Genomic DNA, 16,636 nt, shown 5'->3' on the forward strand with positions numbered 1-16,636 from the left:
AATATTGCACTGACCAACACTGTGGTTGGCAGTAACTCTACGTCAGTAATGCATTCATATTTAACAGCTCTCCGCTACTGAACACTTTCCATAGGCTGGATACTTTCTCTCTTCGAGTCTCATAATTATCCCATAGAGCAAATGCTGTTATTGTCTTCATGCTAGCAATGAGGAAACTGAGGCTCAGAAGGCAGATGCCCAAGTAACACAGCTAGCAAGTGACAGAGGAGATATAAAGCTGAGTCTTCCGGATTCTAAAACCTGTTTTCCTTTCATCACATCCTGAAGCTTCCTGATAAGTTAATTTAATACTATAAACTGATATGAAGATAGATGGGATTTTCAAGCTGTGATTAAGCACAGTGTTCGCATAGACTCCCCTCCCCAAAAAGTACAGCCTTGGCCTCAGGCTGACCCTCTGGTTTGTGGTTCCCTCTACCCTGGGAGCCCCACGAAGGCAGTAATCCTGTCCTTGCTTCCTAGTGCCTTACACAGTATCAGGCTTTTCAACAAATATTTATTTAACTTTTTAAAAATGCAAATGTTTGGGACACCTGGGTGGCTCAGTCAGCTGAGCGAGCGTCTGCCTTCAGCTCAAGTCATGATCTCAGGGTCCTGGGATTGAGCCCCGTGTCAGGCTCCCTGCTCAGTGGGGAGTCTGCTCAAGATTCTCTCTCTCCCTCTGCCCCTCCTCCCACTTGTGCTTGTTCTCTCTCTCTCTAAAATAAATGGGCAAATCTTTCAAAAAAATGCAAATACTTATTCTTTACACCTTACGATGGAAGAAGACAGGAAGATGGTTGAAATCCCCCTTTGGCTGATAATTCCCATCCAGGGAACAGAAAGTGCATACACAAAAGGTAACTTGGATTCCTTTTCCCATTCTGCCTGTGCAACCCCACTTATATTGCTCAATGACAGGTAGCAATTTGAAGATTACATAACCGGAGTATACCTTGTCTCATTTCCATTGATTTATCCATATAATCAGATCACTTCAAGCTTTGATATTATTTTTCCAGGAAACTAATTTAGTTTTGGCTGTGTTTTTCTTTCTTTCTTTCTTCCTTTCTTTCTTTCCTTTTTTTTTTTGTTTGCTTGTTTGTTTGTTTGACACCCGCCCAGCCACCCCTCTGAAGCTCATTCTTTTGCAAATCGAACAAGCATATATCCTGCAAGGAAGGAATTTCAACAAGAATAATGATAGTCTCAACCTCAAATGGAAAAGTATATTCTCTTATGCTATAACGTTGTAGAGACAGATATTAACTCATTTAGTTTTGCCTTTATCTGCAGATTTATTTATGCTCTGAAACGATTCATAATTGAACTGTTTCTAAAGCTATCTAGAACTGGTCTCTGATACAGTTATGATAATGTGACCATCTTTCCTATAGTTTTTTATTGTCTGTAATTTGACTACAATAGTGCTGAATATTGAAGTATAAATATATTTATTATAGTAACAACTACTGTGTGTTAATTGCTTGTTAAGGGCCAAGCACTAAGATGGTACTTTCCATACATTATCTCGTTGGATCTTCTTACCAACCCCTGAATGAGGGGGTATTATTATGATTATTAATCTCTTTGTACAGAAAAGAAACCTGGGGGGGGCCACCTGGGTGGCTCAGTCGGTTAAGCATCTGCCTTCGGCTCAGGTCTGATCTCAGGGTCCTGGGATTGAGCCCCTCATCGGGCTCCCTGCTCGGCGGGAAGCCTGTTACTCCCTCTCCCACTCCCCCTGCTTGTGTTCCCTCTCTCACTGTCTCTCTCTCTCTCTGTCAAATAAATAAATAACTCTTAAAAAAAAAAAAGAAAAGAAAACCGAAGTGCAAAAAAGTCAAGTAATTTACCCAAGGTCCTGCTGCTACTCACTGGGAGAGCTGTAGTTCACAACCTGGGTACGTCAGATCTCAAAACCTGTGCTTAGAACAGCTCTGATGTACACCTCACCAAAACAAAAACAAACACAACAACAACGAAAACCAGTAAGTACTACTTGAATGATCTTTGCTGCCTTTTGCTGTTTAGGCTTATAACAAAAATCAAATGAAGAACGAGCATGAGAGCATTTTGCACTTAACTGAGGCTGAAAGCAATTTTAAAATCCGACAATAGCAAGATTTAGCAATAGCCTCCTAATGGATATCCTTTGTCTCCCTAGAATCTGTTCTCCCCAGAGCACTTAGAGCGGTTCTTTTATTTTTTTTATTTTTATTTTTTTAATATTTTATTTTTTTATTTGACAGAGAGAGAGTGAAAGCACAAGTTGGGAGACAGAGAGAGGGGAAGTAGGTTCCCTGCCAAGCAGGGAGCCCGACATGGGACTCGATTCCAGGACTCTGGGATCATGACCTGAGCCGAAGGCAGCTTCTTAACCGACTGAGTCACTCAGGTGCCCCTAGAGCGGTTCTTTTAAAATGTAAGTAAATCCTATCCCTCTTCCACAAAACCCCCAGTGGTTTCTTACATATGGGAGGTGGATTTAAATGTCCCCAATTCCTTAGTCTTCCCTTTATTCATGCCCTTTGCCGTGTGGGGTTGCAGTTGCTTCCATTAAAAGCAGTGTCTACGTCTCTACCCTATATAACAAGGACATGGGACTTGCTTTTACCAAGGAGATGTGAGCAGAGTCCTTGAAATGTGCATGTGGAGTTGTGCGTGTCCTCAGTGTTAAAGGAGAACGAAATGTAGGAGAAACAGACCGGAACCCCACCCAAAGCCCAGAGCCAAACCAGGCTAGATCAGCTAACTACCAGCCAATCCACAGACACGTGAGCAAGAAAAAAAATGCTTATTGTTGAATGCCACTGAGTTTTGAGGTGGTTTGTTATACAGCACTGTTGCAGCTAATGGTAAATAATGCCTTACCTTCCTCAGAATACATCCAAAATTCTAGCTATTTCCCCTCAGGCTTTATAAGGCCTCCCTCTGGGAACACTTCACTTGCCATTCCTTCTTGCTCACTCCTCTCAGCCACAGAAACCTCTTGCTGTTTTTTCAAAGCATCTTAATGTGCTTTACAAAGTATTTGATATTATTTGATGCCCTTAATCACTGGATGAGATTCTTAGGCAATAGGAAATTATGATCCCATTTTGCAGATGTAAACACTGTAGATCCAAACCTTGCAAAAGGAGATACAACTATTTAATGATAGTACTGGGGTCAGCCATCTGTCCACTAACATTGATGAAACCCCAGATCCTGTTTGTGTATGTTTTACTTTGGACAAATGACTTAACCCCTCTCTGTTCTCATTTTTTATCATCTCTTCAGTTAGTTTCATCTGTAAGTTTTATCTATAAGGTTTATCGATAGGGTTTTATCTATTTTCCTAGTAGGCTATTTTTAAAGTATGTAAACAACTGTATTCTAAATGATGGGTTTAAAAAGTTAAGGAGGGGCTGTACTGTATCTCCACATACAAACTGGTACAAACATTTAACTGAATCTAAATTATGGGATGCAAAGAAGACCAGACAATTCAAGCCAAGGAGAGAGTGTATCAGGGAAACTGCTTGCTGGAAGGTAGAGTTTGAGATGCACAGACCCCTTTGCTCCACTCCCCTCTGGATGCTCCCTGCCTCACACTCTCCCAGCCACCCTGGTACTTGGTTTTATGACATGCTAATTTTCAAACTTCTAGGCTTTTGCGGATCGTGTTTCCTTTGACAGAATGTCCTTGCCCTTGAGTCCTCTTGAAGGATTGTTAGCTTGTTGGCAGGCCTCTCCCAAGCTTTCTGAGTTTGAGTCCTCCTCTGGGTTACAACTGCCCTTTGGGCCAACAACCTCTGTGTAGCCCAGATCACCATGATACCAACATAACTAACAATGATTTAGTACTGACTGGCTACCAGGGGCTCTTCCAAGCACTTTGTGTACTTAATACAGTCTAGGAGGCAGATTTTGTTCTTATTCCCATTTTACAGGTGACAAAAATTAGAACAGAGAGGTTAAGTCATCCCCTCAAAATAATACGTACAAAATCAGGACCTGAACCCAGACAGTTCGGCTCCAGAGTCCGTCCTCTTAACCACGATTTCATACTGCCTGTCATGATTCACCACGACTGATCATGGAGCTATCTATTCATCCTATCAGTTTTGGAATCTCTTAAAGCTGGGAGCCAATTCAGGTTCACCTACATAAGACCCTTTGGTGGGAATCACATATTGCTCTTAAAGACTTCATTACTCAACATGGCAAGCTTCATGTTCACATTGGTTCCCCGAGCTCTCAAGTCCCATGAGGGTCATGCAGAGGGGCCCAGGCGAATGCTGTGCAGGCAGTGGGTTTGCATCTGATTTGAGAAACCCTGACCTTAGGAAGACTAAATCTTCTAAAATGAGCAGTTAGTCTACTTGAACACTGCCCCAGAGGGAGACAATAACTTTATTATATGAGGTGCTAAATAAAACTTCCTAATATGGCTCATAGGCTTTGCAGGCTCTGTTCCCCACCCCTGTCACAGTCTAATCTCTCACTACACTTCCCCTTCAGCTCCTGCCACTTTGGCTTTCTCTCAGCCCCCACTTCTCCTCACCATGCCCCTTCTTGCCACAGGGCCTTTGCGCATGCTGTTCCCTCTACCTGGAGTTCTCGCTTTCCCTTCATCTATTTAGTTTCTATTAATTTTGAAGGTTGCTTCTTCATGTAGCTCTTCCTCAGGAAAGACTTACTAAGTCAAATGTCTTCTTTAGGTGCTCTCATACCCCCATGGACCTCTCTTTCATGGCTTTTATTACATTTACAATTTTATATTTGTGTGTATTCACTTGATTAATGTAACTCCCTATGAACCAGTAAACACCATGAGGGCAAGGATCATGTTCTGCCACCAGAGTCCCAGTGCCTTGCCCTGTGCCCCAAGAGGTAGCTATAAAATAAATGGATCGTGATGTCCCCAAAGATTTTTAGACTGTCTGGCACATAATGGTATCCTAATGAGAGGTTGCTAAATTAATAACATATGGTGAGGGGCGCCTGGGTGGCTCAGTCGGTTAAGCATCTGCCTTCAGCTCAGGTCATGATCTCAGGGTCCTGGGATCGAGCCCTGCATTGGGCTCCCTGCTCAGTGGGGAGCCTGTTTCTCCCTTTTCCTCTGCCCCTCCCCCTCGCTCATGCTTTCTCTCACTCTCTCAAATAAATAAATAAAATTTAAAAAAATAACATATGGTGGGAGATAAGAAGGGAGGGAATGATAGTTTCATCTTAAAACCATTGTGTTACCAAGTAATAATACTGTTTGTCTACATACCGCCCACTGATGCGGAGATCTATGGGACAGCACAAATGGATGGGTTACAGGATTTGCACTAATAACAGAGAAGCATGAAGTGAGACAGACACAGTGATTATGGCAACCCGTGTACGTTCAGAGGCATTTTCCAGAAGAGGGCTGGCATTTTCAATGGCAAAATTTGGGAAAGCTAAAACATCTTGGAGGAAACACAAAACTTTATTTTTTATAAGGATTTCTGCAATGTATTTGCCAAGCACAAAGGAAAAGCACACAAAATACTTAGAGCTCCTTTTTTAATTCGAAGTCTTAAAATCAGTTGAGTTGGCTTGGTAGGATCATCAAGAACTGTGAGGGGTCTGACAACGTACTGTACCTACAAGCTAACAAGTTAACCTGTTACAGCTTCATTGATATGCTGGCAGAACCACACGGCACCTGGATCAGAGACTGTGCTGGTTAATTTTATGTGTCCATGACTGGGCGCAGACATTTGCCCAAATGTTATTCAGGATGTGTCTGTGAGGGTGTATCTGAAGAAGATTAACATTTAAATTAGGGCCCTTAAATTAAAACAGAATGCTATGGGCCCTTTCGGCGGTTCACTGGTGCCTCCCCTGTCCTCTCCCGGCCGAAGCCCCGGGGACCAGAGCGAGACGCGGGGACCACGTGCCGACGCAAGCTGACGGCCCTCGACTACCACAACCCGGCTGCCTTCAACTGCAAAGATGAAACAGAATTTAGAAACTTTATTGTTTGGCTTGAAGACCAGAAAATCAGACACTACAAGATTGAAGACCGAGGTAATTTAAGAAACATCCACAGCAGTGACTGGCCCAAGTTCTTTTAAAAGTATCTCAAAGATGTTAACTGTCCTTTCAAGATTCAAGATCGACAAGAAGCAATTGACTGGCTTCTTGGTTTAGCTGTTAGTCTTGAATATGGAGATAATGCTGAAAAATACAAGGACTTGGTACCTGGTAAGACAAAAAATGCTGACAATGCTGCTAAAAATGCAGAACCATTGGTCAACTTGGATGTAACCAATCCTGATTTTAAGGCTGGTGTAATGGCTCTGGCCGACCTTCTTCAGATTCAGCATCATGATGATTACCTGGCAATGCTTAAGGCAATTTGCATTTCCGTCCAGGAGCGCCTGACCCAGGATGCAGTTGCTAAAGTAAATCAAACGGAAGAGGGCTTGCCTGTTGCTTTAGACAAACACATTCTTGGTTTTGACACAGGAGATGCAGTTCTTAATGAAGCTGCTCAAATTCTGAGATTTCTGCATATAGAAGAGCTCAGAGAGCTACAGACAAAAATTAATGAAGCCATAGTAGCTGTTCAGGCAATTATTGCCGATCCACAGACCACAGGCTGGGGAAAGTTGGAAGATGAACATCTTAGGATTTCATCTTCTCACCTACTTACAATTGGGAAACATGTACGCTCTGGCATGTGTTTGGAAATCAAATGTCACATTTTCGAGGGAAGAATCCTAGAAAACTGACTATGTTCTCGAGATTTACCATCATTGCTTTTTCTTTAATAAAGTTCAGGAAAGTGGAAAAAAAAAAAAAAAGACAGAATGCTATGGACTGAATTGTGTTCCCCCAATTTCATATGTTGAAACTAACCTCCAGTGTGACAATATCTGGAAATGGGATCTTTAGGAGATAATTAAGGTTAAACAAGGTTACAAGGGTGGGGCCCTTACTTTTTTTTTCTCTTTAACATGTTTAGAAATGTGTATCAGGGGGGCGCCTGGGTGGCTCAGTCGGTTAAGCATCTGCCTTCAGCTTGGGTCATGATCCCAGAGTCCTGGGATTGAGTCCCACATCAAGCTCCCTGCTCAGTGGGAAGTCTGCTTCTCCCTCTCCCTCTACCCCTCCCCCCTGCTCGCACTCTCTCTCACTCTCTCTCTCTCTCTCATAAATAAATAAAATCTTAAAAAAAAAAGAAATGTGTAGCAGATGCTCAGTATTCTGCCCCCATTCCATCCATACTCACCTCAACTATGTGCAGGAGACCACTGAGAGCATTTACAGCTCAGCCCAGGTGGCAGCTTGGCCTGCACACAGAGCAAGCCAGAGTGCCAGAGAGTTCATGCCCCTGGAGGCATCCCTCAACCAATGACCAGCAGGGACCTACCTGGGGGTTAAACACCTCGGCTTCCTCTACTTCAGTGTCGGTAACTCAGGAGAGGTGCTTCTACCTGGGATCCCTGTGTTCCCCAGCAGGACTGAGCTCCAGTTGTCGTAGGTGCTAACAAGCTCGGTAACACACTCTAGCATCTGCCTTCCACTCCTCTCATTTCCTTATCCCCCTACTGGTGTTTCCCAGGATCACCATCCCAAATAAATGCCTTGTGCTTGAACCCTTCTCTTTAGGTTCCAGTTCCAGGAGAATCCAAACTAAGATGACATGGTAGAATCATTTTGGGTTTTTTGCAAGGTACACAAAACATAAAGAATATTTCAGTGGCCACTCATGGTAAGAGAAAAGCATCAGGGAAATCAGGCAGCCATCTTTGGTTTGCACTGAACTTTGGAAAAGTCTTCTGGTTGGCCTTGGATCCCTGCTCACTTCTCTGGCTTCATCTCTCCCTTCTCCCCTCTTTGCACTTTCTGTTCCGATTACCCTGACCTCCTTTCCACTTCTCTATGTCACCTCTGGACAATTACATACATAAACAAGTTTCTAAAATTTGTTTTGCTTTCCAAAATTCTAGTCATCCTTCAGTTGCCTTTAAAATACCACTCACTTCAGGAGCGCCTGTCTGGCTCAGTCAGTAGAGCATGCAACTCTTGATCTTGGGGTTGTGGGTTCAAGCCCCATGTTGGGTGTAGAGATTACTTAAAAATAAAATCTTTGGGCCGCCTGGGTGGCTCAGTCAGTTGAGCTTCTGACTCTTGGTTTCGGCTCAGGTCATGATCAAGGAGTCATAAGATCGAGCCCTGCATTGGGCTCCGTGCTCAGCACAGAGTCTGCTTCTCTCTCTCTCCCTCTCCCTCTGACCCTCCCCCACTTGCTCACTCTCTAAATAAATAAATAAATAAAATCTTTAAAAAATATAAAATAAAACATCACTCCCTTCAAAAGCCTGCCCTGCCCTGCCCATGTTGGATTAGATACTCCTTCTCAATGTTTGCATGACATCCTATCATGACATGTGACGTGTTATATTATTGCCGTTCACTTGTGTGACTCCCCAGGGAACCATAAACTCTGACTGCAAGAAATGTGTTTATCCTGAACACTAAGTAAGCACCTAATACATACTTGTTAAATGAATAATAAGTAATATTAATGACTATAGAATATTCTTTCACATGAATTTTTAAAAAAAAATATTTATTTAAGTAATCTCTGCACCCAACGTGAGGCTCGAACTCATGACCAGGAGATCAAGAGTCGAATGCTCTTCCAACTGAGCCAGCCAGGTGCCCCTCCCACAAATTTTTCTATTTAATCCTCACAACTCTAGGGCGAGGGATACTACTGTTATCATCTGAATGATGCACAAAACCAAACTAAGACACAGAAAGCCCAAATGGCCTTAAATTTTACAGCTAATAAATGGCAGCAGGATTTGAACCCCAAACTTGCTGGATATCTTTAAATAATGAAGATAAGCTCATGATTCAGAGTAAACTTTTTTGGGCTAAAAACTGGAAAAAACAAAAGTCCTCAGAATTTCAAATTTTGAGAAAACCCTCACCAAACTGATAGCAATAGTTCTGGGAAGAAATGAGAGGGACACATCAGGAATGAACTTTTGAATCAAGCAGACTTTGACTTAGATACCCATTCTGCATCTAACTGACCACATGACCACTTGGGCAAGCAACTCATCTTCTCGGAAGCTAGACGTCAACTATGGCTTGATAAGAAGTCCCTCTGGGGCAACCAGGTGGGGAGCAGATCACTGTATTTAAGAGATAAGTGATCGGGATTAGTGATCATTATTTTAATGAAGATTTGCCACTTGCTCTCATAAGAAATGTAAGATTTCTTTTCACATGAAGTCATTGTAAGTTTCACTGGACACAATGCATAAAATTCTGGGTAAAAACGGCTCCCTAAATGACAGTGTTCTATACAACATGTATCTAACTGCAGTGCCAGGAAATGACCCAATGCTCGAAGTCACAACGCACTCAGAGACAAAAGTCATTACATGCTCCGTTGAGCTGGGCTACTTTGACTCTATTTTCCTATCTTTCCCTCTCTTTCATTTGTTCTCCCTTCCCCCTTAATTTCAGCTGGGCCTTTCCCTGATGGTAAAACTTTGGCTAAGGTGGCACAAGGCTAGACTCCCAAAACCTCTTTGGAAAATCAAAGATTAAGATAGTGCCCCAAATTCGGGTCCTGTTGCTTCTCCATTCCCCAGTTAAAACTCTGTTCTGATTTAGTGGGTCAAGCAAATATGGAGTGCTTCGGAGGTAGGCCAGATATTATTAGGTAATCATTCTTTGTAATGCACGACAAAACGTAACAAAATACTGCAGTGGCCATTCACAGTTAGAGAATGTATGTAAGCTCTGACCTGGTGATGAATAGGGCCCCGTGCCTGCTTCTTCTCCCTCAGGCCAGGCATTCCCATCTAATAGGAGGCGTGATGTATCCAGGAAGAGCAACAAAGCAGTCCGTGCCCTGCCATATCCCTCCAGCTCTTATGGTTCCCTGCACACAGGCTCAGCTTTCATCTGCCAGGATCTGCACTTTTTTGCCTGATGGCCTGAGGTGCTGGAGAATTAATGATCCTCTTGCAGCTGCTGCTTCTTTTTGACTCTCAGTTATTTCGTGAACCTGTCTCTAAAGATGGTTGCAAACCTCTTTCTGGTCATAGATATTTTCATCATCCTCTTCCCTATGCCAACAAATTCCCTTCTGCTTCCAAATGTGTGCTTTAGGTCACCATGTAGCACTTCCATGTAAGAAGTGCTCTGATGGGCGCCTGGGTGGCTCAGTTGGCTAAGCATCCGACTCTTGATTTTGGCTCAGGTTGTGATCTCAGGATCGTGGGATCGAGCCCAATGTGGAGTCCTATGTCAGACTCCCTGCTCAGAGCCGAATCTGCTTCCCCTCTGCCCCTCCCCCACATTCTCTCTCTCTCAAATAAATAAATACATCTTCAAAAAAATAAAAAAGTGATCTGGTAATTTCTGAACCATGAAATTTATAAATGGAAAATTTTATTTATTCAAAATTTGTTCTCCATAGCTGAAATTTGCATCCTGTTAGGCATTAGGGGCATGTATTGGGGTGGGGAGTTGTGGTTATTTAGCAAAGTATGACGCTAGATAGAATAACAGCCCCACCCCAAGGATGTCCACTTCCTAATCTCCAGAGACTCTGAATATGTTACCTTACATGGTACACGGGACTTTCTTTGCAAATGTGATTAAGAGTCTTGAGATGGGAGATTATCCTGGGTTATCTGGATGAGTCCAAGGTAATCACAAGGATCCTTAAACATGGAAGAGGGAAGAAGAGAGTCAGAAGGAGATGTGAAGCTGATATGAGGAATTCTTAATCTCAGGAAACAAACTGAGGGTTGCTGGAGTGGGGGGTGGGGTGGGAGGGATGGGGTGACTGGGTGATGGACACTGGGGAGGGTATGTGCTCTGGTAAGCGCTGTGAATTGTGCAAGACTGTTGAATCACAGATCTGTACCTCTGAAACAAATAATGCAATATATGTTAAGAAAGAAAAAAAAAAAAAAGGAGAATGTAGCAGGAGGGGAAGAATGAAGGGGGGGAAATCGGAGGGGTAGACGAACTATGAGAGACGATGGACTCTGAAAAACAAACTGAGGGTTCTAGAGGGGAGGGGGGTGGGAGGATGGGTTAGCCTGGTGATGGGTATTGAGGAGGGCACGTTCTGCATGGAGCACTGGGTGTTATGCACAAACAATGAATCATGGAACACTATATCTAAAACTAATGATGTAATGTATGGGGATTAACATAACAATAAAAAAATTTAAAAAAAAAAAAAGAAGGAGATGTGAAGGATAGTCAGAGGGAGGCACCTTTGCTGGCTTTTTAGATGGAGGAAGGGAATCACGAGCCAAGGAATGTGGGTGGCCTCTAGACGCTGGGAAAGACAAAGAAATGGATTTACCCTACAGACTCAGAAGAAAAGGCAGCCATGCCAACTCTTTGATTTTAGCCCAGTGAGACATGTCAGATTCCCAACTGCAGAACTGTAAGGTGAAATACTTCTGGTGTCTTAGGGCACTCCCAAGTTTGTGGTAATTTGTTACAGGTAATTATAGAAGAACGTATTAATTAGCATGCTTGACACGATTGAGCTACCCATAGTGGGGGTGACAATGTGCTAAAACTGAAATCAAGTGGCATCACTGCTTTTCTCAAAGTCTTCTAGCAGTTTTCATCTCACACAGAGGGAAAGCCACATTCGTACACTGGCCTTCAGGCCCCACATGACAGGTAAGTCCCCCGGGGTCTACCTGGCTCATATACTACCACTCTCGTGCTAACCCCCTCTGCTCCAGCCATACAAGCCCTTTTGTTCCTTAAACATAGCAAGCAGGTCCTGCCACAGGGCCTTTGCCCTTACAATACTCTGTCCAAACTGCACTTTCCCTAGATATCCGCATGTCCCATTTGCTCACTTTCTTGGGACTCTGATATAATGTCCCTGAATGAGAGAGGTCTTCCCAGGCCACCCTTACATAAAAATAGCAACATCTGCCACTCCTGCATGCACTTCCGAGCTCAGGAAGCGTCATATATTATTTATTTATTTCCTGCCTCCTCCCTCCTACCTCAAATACAAGCCTCACGAAATTGGGAACTTTCATCTGTTTGTTCCCGCTGTATCCGCAGAAGCAAGAACAGTGTCTGACCACAGTGGGCATGTGTTAAATATTTGTTGAGTGAATAACTGAATAAATGAATGAATAAGATGATTCTCTTTTTGCTAATTGAAGGAGATTGGTTAGGTCCTACTGACCTATTCATCAAGACTATTATTTTGTGGCATCGTATGCATTTGAAAACTTGCAACTAAATAGATGTCATTTCATTAGTTCAGATTTTCTATTCAGTTCTACAGTTTGAGCAAAGTCACCAATGGCTTCTGCGTTCGATGATGCCTCACTGTTATCACATTAAAGAATGAATTGATTCTAAACTTTCTTTAACATATATTTGTATGCTGAGACTTAGGAATACTTAGCTTTTCGTTAAAGGTATTTTCTGAAACACAGCTCAATACCCTGAACATAATCTCTAGAAAAGAAGAGAATAATTTTCAGAACATAATCAACCAAGTTGTTAAATAAGTAGAGTTGGCATTTTATTATGCATTTCCGATCAGAATAGTTCCATAGTAAACTCCACTTTCTGCAATTAAATCAATAAATCAAAATAGAAAGGATTAAATTGATGGTAGTCCCATGGTGGGTCATAGGGAGTAATTGTGAAAAAATACTTAAAGCTATGTTAAAATGCTGGTACATGACTTCATCAAATGATGGAAATTGAGGGGCGCCTGGGTGGCTCAGTCGTTAAGCGTCTGCCTTCGGCTCAGGTCATGATCCCAGGGTCCTGGGATCAAGCCCCGCATCGGGCTCCCTGCTTGGTGAGCCTGCTTCTCTCTCTCCCTCTGCTGCTCCCCCTGCTTGTGCTCTCTCTCTCTCTCTCTGTCAAATAAATAAATAAAATCTTTAAAAAAAATGATGGAAATTGAGAGGCTACATCTTTTTACCCAAGGACAAGAGGATATTTGAAAAAACTGGTTGAACTTCTTTAATGGAGATTGTAAAATAATGGGCAAGTGCTGGGTAGAAGATATCTGGGAGTAGTGGGGACTGCAGTGGAAATGAAAGTTTGTTCCCACCTAAATGGGGGGAAGCCCCCACTCAGCCCATATGGGAATGTGGACTGAGTTGTCAGATGTTCTTGTTTTTTTGTGAGGATCCTAAAATGAATATTTTTATGTGAAACCTGATATTCAAAACAACTTGTAGGCCAAGTGCAACTGAGAGTCTCTAGTTCATGATTCTAGGTTTAAGACAAAAATCTTCACCCAAACACAAAAAAGTCAAAAATAGAACAAATTAAACTGAAAAAAAAATCTTTCTTAGACTTTTTTCTTTTTTAAGTAATCTCTACATTCAACGTGAGGCTCAAACTTACAACCCCGAGATCAAGAGTTGCATGCTCTACCAACTGAGCCAACTAGGTCCCCCTCTAGTAACCACATTTTTTAAAAGATTTTTAAAAGAAGTTAAAATTAATTTTAATATTATATTTTATTTAACTCAATGCATTCAAAGTATCATTTTAACATATAATCAACATTTTAAAATGTTAAGATATTTTATATTATCTTACATCTGTGAAATCTTCAAAATCTAGTGTTTTATATTTACAGCATATCTCAATTCAGACTAGCCATATTCAAGTGGGTAATAACCATAAGTGGATGGTGGTCGCCATGTTAGACAGCGCAGCTATAGAAGTTTGTTGCTCTTTTTGCAAATATTATTATTTATTTTTATTGGAAATATCAAATTTAATGATTCCTAACTAAGAAATTGGAAATTATCTCAGAGAGGTTTTTTTTTTCAGTTTTAAGATATCCATCATTTATTCTTAGAATATTAAGCATATTTACATGACTTTTTTGGGGCAATAATGACAGTTTGGCTTTTACTCAATGCTCAAAGTGACCACTTCTAAAACAAATGGTTAAGTTCATCAGTTGAGTTATTTTATGAAACCCATCCATGCAATAGTGAGAAAAAAATCACTTAATGTCTTGGTATTATGCATTCAATATTTGGGTAACTGATTTTTAAATTTTGGGGTTTGATTTTTTAGTATAAATGTAAAGCATACTCGTTGTTCTTTGAAAATCAGACAATATAAAGTAAATAAAGTAACAAATTTTTAATCTCCTCATTCCTATCTCTGCTACTCTACCACCACTTCCCCTCTCAGTCTCCAAAAATAACCACTGTTAAATCTTTGGTACATATTCTTCCAGAATCTCCTATGCCTGTTTGCATGTGAATATAGAGAAAATTTTTTAGGGACTGTTTTGTTTTCACAGTTTTAGGACATCCTGTCTCCACTCCACAGTCTACCATAGATGACATTTTTACCTACACATCAGAACACATAGATTTGCCTTTTTTCTTTAATGGCTCCAATGTCTGTAGTAGGTCCATAGGGCCATTTATTCAATCTTCTATTGATGAACATGTAGGATGCCACTAGTTTTTGCTACTACAAATAAACCTACATTATTATGTGGGTATTTCAATAAAGTAGGTTCCCAGAGGTGGACTGCTGGTTCTGACATCACAATTTCAAACGCTGGTGAATATTGCCAAATCGCCCTCCAGAGACCTTACACTGATTTATACTCATATTAACTGCATCTGAGAGGACATTTTGATTAAAATGTAGTCTTTCCAATGTGGCAGGGCCCAGAGCACTAGACAACTTCTAAGACCAATCCTGAGAAGTTACAAAGGAGAGTAAAAGCAAACCAAATGATTATTTCAAAGCTATGTGATAGGAGATACCAGCCTGGGGCAGCAGCCTACATGAAAAGCAAATGAAAAAAGGGGATCATGTACTTGAGTCTGTCGCCTCTTTAGAGACACTTTGTTCCAGCCTGACTTCTGGATGAGCAGACTTCTCTGTGGAAACACTCTGTCTCTAGGTGCCCTGTGTACACTTCCTCATGACATAATTCTTGCTAACCCTTCAGTAAAGTGACACCTTCTTTCAAAAAGACAGAAGGTCCAATAAGGAGATTTGCTTGAGCAAGGAGGAAAAGTCTCCACTTCATCTTCCCCTACGTGCAAAGGCCTCCCAAACCCTGGTAAATCTGGGGTGGCCAGAATTCGTGGAAACTCTTCAAAAAATGGTCAGCTTGCTACACTCATTCATTTTCAAAAGGATTCAGTTTAAAAATGACTTCAGGTCACCAAGGTATATTGTCTTGCCCTGTTCTATGTGTTTATCCCTCCCAAACTTGGAATAAGACCCAGAATCCCCGCTTACCAAGTTTTCAGAGGGCTTACAAGTTGCTAGGTGAAGTAAGCATGCAGCCAGATAGAGATAAGATGCAAAAACAGTTTAATAATTGGCCAAAAGCCAATAGAATGCAAGTCAATACATTTAAGTTACAATTTGGGGTGGAAATCAGCTTTAGGGCCACTGATGGAAAGGACCTGGCTGACTGAATGGAGGGTTGACCTAAAAAAATCTCTGGGGGCAGCAAATAGGTGACCCACAGGCTGAATACAACCTGCAGATCACATGGTTAAATGCACGAGGATTCTTAGAAATTTGAAGTTCAGGATCGTTTGATCGGCCCAGCCCCCTACAATTTGCCACAGTTCCCACCCCTTCCTGCTGCATCCCACAGCTTCTCACAGTCGCCTGCCTGGTGCCTACGGGCATTCAGGTTGGCTATCTCCGACTTAGTGCTTTCAGTCCATTGCTACCTCAAGAGGACTCGACTGTTGTTATGATTCCCTAAATAGGATTATGCAATCTCAGGCATGTTCAATAAAAGGAGAATGTTGGGAACAGTAAAGATGGTGTTTCCGACCAGATTTTGCCCTGCTCCGTCTTTTCAGCTTTTCAGAGGATCATTTACAAATGTCCAGGGAGTGACCGTATGGATGTGACTCCAAGCCATACCTGGGGCAGGACAGTTGAAAAGAAGATGTTATCAGGGACTCTTGCATTGGTTCCTTTCTCTCTAGCTTCCAGCAACCCCTACTCCATTAAACTACCGCAGTCTCACGCCTGAACCACTGCCACAGCCTGACTGCCTAGGCTCGTGTGTCCTGCTCTCTCCTCACCCAGCCCCAGACTCCGCTCATGTCAGCATTGTACCTCCCAGCTCTTTCCTGAATCTACACCCTCTTATCTCAGTCTGCTCCAATGTGCCATCATTTCCAGCCTGGACCAATTGCCTGCCCAGTGGCTTCTTGACAACCATACTCTGTCCTCTCCAATGCATTTCCCAGCCTGCACACAGCAATCTCTTCAAACATAAGCATAGGGGCGCCTGGGTGGCTCAGATGGTTAAGCGTCTGCCTTTTGCTCAGGTCATGATCTCCAGGTCTTGGGATGGAGCCCAATGTTGGGCTCCCAGCTCAGCAGGGAGTCTGCTTCTCCCTCTCCCTCTGCCCCTTCCCCCCGCTTGTACTCTCTCTCTCTCTCTCTCAAATGAATAAATAAAATCCTTAACAAATAAATAAAACACAAGCATAATGTTGCCTTCCCTTGTCACCGATGCCCCCACCACACTGGTCTCCTCTCTGCCCTCAAACACCGCCTGGTCCCCGCCCATCTGAGAACCTTTGCTCTGGGAGTTTTCCACCTTTGG

General features: G+C 42.4%; 1 pseudogene; it reads left to right on the top strand.

The window, feature by feature from the left end:
* The first annotated feature begins 778 nt into the window (after nucleotides 1-778).
* On the top strand, nucleotides 779-6,643 carry LOC116636957 (annotated as a pseudogene).
* Nucleotides 6,644-16,636: the final 9,993 nt, after the last annotated feature.

This window comes from Phoca vitulina, unplaced genomic scaffold (genome assembly GCF_004348235.1).
Source record: "Phoca vitulina isolate PV1807 unplaced genomic scaffold, GSC_HSeal_1.0 scaffold13, whole genome shotgun sequence".
In the NCBI taxonomy this organism is placed as follows: domain Eukaryota; kingdom Metazoa; phylum Chordata; class Mammalia; order Carnivora; family Phocidae; genus Phoca; species Phoca vitulina.